The sequence below is a fragment of the Hemiscyllium ocellatum genome, chromosome 16, assembly GCF_020745735.1.
Source record: "Hemiscyllium ocellatum isolate sHemOce1 chromosome 16, sHemOce1.pat.X.cur, whole genome shotgun sequence".
NCBI lineage: Eukaryota > Metazoa > Chordata > Chondrichthyes > Orectolobiformes > Hemiscylliidae > Hemiscyllium > Hemiscyllium ocellatum.
The window spans coordinates 71,803,367-71,810,365 of record NC_083416.1 but is presented as its reverse complement, the minus strand read 5'-3'; positions in this window follow the sequence as shown (position 1 = coordinate 71,810,365).

Here is a 6,999-nt window from a genome sequence, read left to right as displayed (position 1 = left end):
TTTGCGTGCTCCTTTTAAAAGATCATGTGCTTTATCTGTGCTTCGAGATTTAAAATGGACGCCTGTGAGCAGCAACTTGAGAGTTTGCAAGTACATAAAGAGCACCTGAATTGAAACATTTGTATCAAAAGGCCGTACAGTGAGCAGGTCAAGCAGCAGTTTTTATCAAGCAACAGGCTTTTGAATTTGTCAGTCAGTATGAACCAGATACTTAGATACTAAAAGCCTGTTAATTTTAAGTCTGATGGTTTTGAGAATATACTGCTTAATTTAAAACAGCAACACAGAAAATATTTATCTCCACAGCAATCTGTGAAAATTTGAGAGTCCAAGAAACATTTAAAGCACAAATAAAGAACAACTGTATTTATAGCAGAAAATAATTAACTAACAGGTATTTAAACTCCTTCCTCTAACCTATATTTGACCTTCCCCTTTTATAATATTAGTCCGATAAAACCGCCCAATTAAGATTTACCAAACATTCAAGTTTTTAAAAACAGTCAGATGTTGAATCTTCTCTTCCTTGGTTTTCTGTTCGTCTTCTGAGAGTTTTCTGTTTCACAGGTCACTGATTGATGAAGGTACCTTTAAGAGAGCTATTCTCCAGGCAGTCTGCAGATGTCATTGGCTTGGCAGATCTCCTCTCAACTATTTATTTTCCCGGACTGATACCCCCCCAAAGCATTGTATTGTGTCATTGTCATTTACGATAGTCAATATTCATAATTCAAACTTAATTGGAATTTGGTAATTTGGGGAGCACAATTTAAACTGATTGGCCTAATTTGAATCTGTTTTGTCATTTCCAGGCAACCAGCTACCCTAACTTTCAACCAAGTGTTACATTTTTACCTTATTCAGAACACTTGGTGCTGTTAGCTTTTAACTCTCTTAAAGGTACAGTACACCCAGATTTTCACAACAATATTAGCAATCCTATTGCAAGGAATACTGATATGTCATCAAGGAATAAAAAGCATAGGGCAGGGGCAAAGACCACCACTCCAAACCTCCACCCACCGCTCCCACCCAGCCCCCCCACACACCCCTGCCCCCACCCCACCCCCAGAGTTAGCTGCCATTCACCAACGTTCGAGAGAGAGAGAGAGAGAGAGAGAGAACCGTCAGCTGTCAAAGGTTCCTCAGTGACTTTAGCCAAATAACAACGGTATCAAGCACACAACTGGTTAATATTCCTGACAGAAGAATCGACAGAGAAGGCACTGAACTTCCTGGAAGATTTATAACATGGCTGTAATTTTGAGAGACTAAATCTAGTGTTTTTCTATATATAGGTGGGAGTTTTATTTATTAGAACAGCATACCATTAGAATCTTGCTTTGTTCAGAAATAGTTATTCGTTAGAAGGGATTTATTTGATTTGTTCATAGTATAGATAATCTGTTCACTGTTAGAGTTAGATAAATAAAGTTTACTTGTTTATTTTAAAGTGAGTATCAGCAATTTATTTTATTTAACCTCTAGAAGTTACTGTAGAGCAGGTTACACCTTTTTCACACACCTTTTACAGATTATAGGGCAAAGGTGCTCCTCTTTGGGTGTTTCAGTCTCAGTTTTACTTCTGAAAATGTGTTGCTGGTTAAAGCGCAGCAGGTCAGGCAGCATCCAAGGAACAGGAAATTCGACGTTTCAGGCAAAAGCCCTCCATCAGGCTTTTGCCCGAAATGTCGAATTTCCTGTTCCTTGGATGCTGCCTGACCTGCTGCGCTTTAACCAGCAACACATTTTCAGCTCCGATCTCCAGCATCTGCAGACCTCACTTTTTACTCAGTTTTACCTCTGCTTTATAACACCCTTGAGAAGGTGGTGGGGAACTGCCTCATGATCCTCTGCTGTTCATTTGGTGTAGGAAATCCAAGTAATTACCTGCTCATAGTTGCTCCTAGTAAATGTCACCAAATACTGTCTAATGATGTTGAAATTGACCTTTCCCCAATTTAGATGCTTAATTTCTGAATGATCCTTTTCCCTTTCCATAATGAAATAACTGCACAGAGGCTAGTATCCTGTCATCAAGTCATAGTACACTGGCCATGCTCGGAGTCAGTCCTCAACTGAAGAGATTCTAATATCCTGGTTATATTGGTCAGCCAAGGCTTTCCTGACTGAGGTTGGGCCAATCAAGAACCTTATAGAGAATAAGGTTGCGCTTCTCCCCCCAACCCAAGTCCAGAGATGTTGGCCTGGTCTTTGACTTGTAGATTTTCTTGCGATGCTTTCACCCCAGGTCCAGTCCCTCTGCCTCAAACCTAGACACAGGTAGCGTGTATCAGGCCATAGACCATCTTTTGCATCCGGAACATCCCAGGAGTGTCTCTTCCTCTTGTTCCAACTGAAATGGTATTAAGGCTGCATCCATTGCAGTCTCTGAGATTTCATCAGCACTAGACAGAGGGGGATAACCTGCTTTTGGGCTGATTTGAGGGGGCAGATATGTTTTGCTCCTGCCCTGTTTGTGAGCTAACAGCTTTGAGGTGATCCACATCTTCGTCAAGACTGTATCAACCTACCCAAACTTTGTCAGGCATGGGACCTGAGCTTGTGTCAACCTCGTCTCATGCCCATACAGGGCCATTTCCATCATTCCAGCACCAAACTTCCTTCCCTGAGTTAAATTGTCTCTCTTGGGTAGAGGAGGCATTTGGCTGGCATTAGCATTCCTATTGCTGTTTCATCCTCTTGCTGCTGCCCAGGTCTGGAAATATCACATTTAACTTGTTGCATAATCTCCTCCCCATCAGCAACTCTGCTGGAGCTATCCTTGTTGTTGCATGAGGGTAGTCCTATAATTGAACAGGAATCAGGACGGTTTGGTACCAATTGACACTGTAGGCTGCTTCTTCAATACTGGCTTCAATGTTTGGACTGCTGTTTCTGCTGGGCCATTGAATGATGGATGGTGTGGAGCTCTCCTTATGTGCCAAATCCCATCAGACTATAGGAAATATTGGATCTACCTGTTGCTGAATGATGTCGCCTTGCTCCGGAATTCCGAGTATCACGAAAAATGCCACAGCTCCTCAGTCATCCCTGAGTTTGTTGAATGAACATTATGCACATCCAACTGCTTTGAAGGGTATCCACAATGTCAAGGAACATTGAGCCCATGAAAGGACCATCGTCGTCAACATGAAACTGAGTCCAGGGTTTACCTGGCCGTTCTCACGATTGTGAAGGTGCTGCTACTTGCAATTGTTGTTCATGTTTGCATTTTGGCACTGCCCCACCTCAGCAACTAAGTCAGCATCCAAACCTGGCCACCAGACATATTTTCTTGCCAGCAACTTCGTCTTGGAAATCCGTGGATCACCCTAGTGGAGTTTGGACAGTATGTGGCAGCGAACTTTATTTAGGACACTCTCACTCTTGCTCCCCACAGTAATGTGCCATCCTCGACAGTGATCTGGTCTCACTAGGTCCTGAAACATTTCAAACCTGGTTGAGATGGCATTTCTCTTCCCCCATTACCACCAGCTGTTTCAGTTTTGCTAAGACAGGGTCTTTTTATGTCCTCAGTCAGATAGTGTCCACAGTGACTGGAAACATGTCCAGAAAATTTAAAACCAAAATGGACTCTTTCAGAGGAGGCACAACAGGTGGAGTATCTGTCAGTGTGAGGCAGCCTCAAGCCATCCTCTGTAGCTAACTGGCTTCCTGGACAGTGTTCTAACGTGTATTTATACATGCTGAGAATAAGGTCGAAAGTGAAGTCGTAGAGCAAAGTTGGTCGGGAAGGTAAGTGATTGTTGTTTGAGTGGGTGTGTTCTAGACTCCAGGTCCTACAATGTAGGGCCTCCTCTAACCTAAATTAAAAGTCCACAGACTTGCCCCAAAAAGAGAGTCCAAGGAAGTTCCTGTGGATTGAAGAGTGAGGCTTTAGCTCAGGAGTCTTTGACAAGGAGGTTGAGTGAAGTGATTACGCCACAGTTGAAGAGGTTGAAGACATGACTGCCAAGCTGGTTCAGTGCGCTACGTACTTGATGTGGGAGGTCAACGACTCTGGTGTGTCTGGCTCAAATAAGTGTGGAAAGTGTGTTCAGCTACTGACAGGGCATATTGCAGCACTGATGAAAGAACTCGAGGACCTTAGGCTCATCCGAGAGAACGAGATCTTTCTGGACAAGACCTTCAGCGAGGTTATTACACCAGTCATGCCAGAAGAGAGCAGAAGAGAGTAGATGATGAGGAAGACAGAGAAGAGACAGGTGCAAGACACCCCAGGGGAAGTACCTGTCAGGAACAAGTTGAATCTTTTGGAAACAGGAGAGACAGATGACACTGCCAGTCCGAGAGGTGGCCAGGTCTGTCAATCAAAAGTTAGCGCAGAGGCAGAGCGGAAGAGTCAGACATCGCACAGAGCCGTGGTAATAGGGGACTCCATAGTGAGAGGAACTGACTGGGGGTTTTGTGGCAGCAGATGGGAGTTAAGGATGGTGCGTTGCCCTCCTGGTGCCACGGTTAAAGACATCACAGACAGGGTGCAGGAAATCCTCAAGGACGAAGGTGAAGAGCCAGAGATGTGGCACATGTCGACACAAATGATGTTGGGAAGAAGAGGAGGAACATACTACAGCGGGACTTCAGAGAACTAGGAAGAAGGCTGAAAAGCAGGATGTCCAGGGTGGTTATCTCCAGTTTGCTTCCAGTTCCTCGGGCTGGTGAAGCCAGAAACAGGGAGATAATGGACTTGAACGTGTGGCTGGGGAACTGGTGCAGGAAGCAAGGATTTAAAGTCTTGCATCACTGGGGTATGTTTTGTGGTAAGCATAAATTCTACAAGAGGGACGGTTTGCACCTTAATAGGTTAGGGACCAGCGTTCTGGCAGGCAGGCTTGCTACTGCAACACAGCTACGTTTAAACTAAGTTGCCGGGGGAGGGGACAAACTGGATGTTTAAGAAGGAAATTGAAGGGAAAGTTAGAACAAGGGAAGTCAAGAAAGACAACTGCATCAATGAGGCAGAAAATTCAAAGGGATCATGCTGTAAGGTTGAGTGGAATAGGAGTTGATGAGAAGGGTGAGGGTAGTAACAAATCAAAAATACAATACATGAATGCACAAAGCATTAGAAATAAGATGCATGAGCTTGAGGCTCTTTTGGAAATTGGCAGATTTGATATTGTGGGGATAACTGAGACGTGGCTTCAAGTGGACAGGCCCTGGGAAATGAATACTCAAGGCTACACGTGCTATTGTAAGGACAGACTGACGGGCAGAGGGGGTGAGGTGGCCATGTTGGTTAGGATGATATTCAGTCCCTTGCGCAGGGAAACCTAGAATCAGAGGATGCAGAGTCAGTGTGGATAGAGCTGAGAAATACTAAGGGTAAAAAGACCCTCTTGGGAGTTATCGACAGGCCCCTGAACAGTAGTCTGGATGTCGGATGTAAGCTAAACCAGGAGCTGCAATTGGCCTGTCGCAAAGATGTTACTACAGTTGTTATGGGGGATTTCAACATGCAGGTAGACTGGGAGAATCAGGATGGTATTGGACCTCAAGAAGGAGACTTTGTGGAGTACCTCAGAGATGGAATCTTAGAACAGCCGGTGCTGCAGCCGACCAGGGAGAAGGCAAATCTGGAACTGGTATTGTGCAACGAACCAGAATTGGTCAGGGACCTCAAGTGAAGGAGTCATTGGGAAGTAGTGACCATAAGTAAGCTTCAAACTGCAATTTGAGAGGGAGAGGGTACAATTGGAAGTGACAATATTTCTGTTAAATAAAGGGAACTATGGAGCTATGAGGGCGGAGCTGGCCAAAGTTCAATGGTGCAATACCTTAGCAGGGATGACAGTGGAGGAACAATGGCAGATATTTCTGTTTATAATGCAGAAGTTGCAGGATCAGTTCATTCCAAAAAGGAAGAAAGATCCTATAAGGAGGTATGGGTGGCCGTGGCTGATGAGGGATGTTAAGAAACATATAAAGTTGAAAGAGAAAAAGTATAACATAGGAAAGATAAGTGGGAAAAAGCAGGATGAGGAAGCTTTTAACAACAGCGAATTACTAAGAAGGAAATAAGTGGAGAAAAAATGAGGTACGAAGGTAAACTGGCCAATAATATAAAGGAGGATTGTAAAAACTTTTTTAGGTATGTGAAAGACAAAAAAATGGTTAAGACTAAAATTGGGCCCTTGAAGACAGAAACAGGGGAATATATTACGGGGAACAAAGAAATGGCAGAAGAATTGAATTGGTACTTCAGATCTGTGTTCACTGGGGAAGACACAAGCAATCTCCCTGAGATAACAGTGGCTGAAGGACCTAAACTTAAGGGAATTTATATTTGTCAGGAATTGGTGTTGGAGAGACTGTTAGGTCTGACGTTTGATAAGTCCCCGGGGCTTGATGGTCTACATCCCAGAGTACTGAAGAAGATAGCTCGAGGAATTATGGATGCGTTGGTGATTATTTTCCAGAGTTCGATAGATTCGGGATCAGTTCCTGCAGATTGGATGGTGGCTCGTGTTATACCACTTTTTAAGAAAGGTGGGAGAGAGAAAACAAGAAATTATAGACCAGTTAGTCTGACCTCAGTGGTGGGAATGATGCTGGAGTCTATTGTAAAGGATGAAATTACGACACATCTGGATAGTAGTAACAGGATAGGTCAGAGTCAGCATGGATTTATGAAGGGGAAAACATGCTTGACTAATCTTCTGGAATTTTTTGAGGATGTAACTCTGAAGTTGGACAAGGGAGTTCCAGTAGATGTAGTGTACCTGGACTTTCAGAAAGCTTTTGATAAAGTCCCACGTAAGAGGTTAGTGAGCAAAATCAGGCGCATGGTATTGGGGGCAAAGTACTAACTTGGACTGAAAGTTGATTGGCTGATAGGAAACAAAGAATAGTGATAAACTGCTCTATTTCGGAATGGCAGGCAGTGACCAGTGGGTTACTGCAGGGATCAGTACTGGGACCGCAGCTTTTTACAATATGTGTTAATGATATAGAAGATGGTATTAGCAATAACGT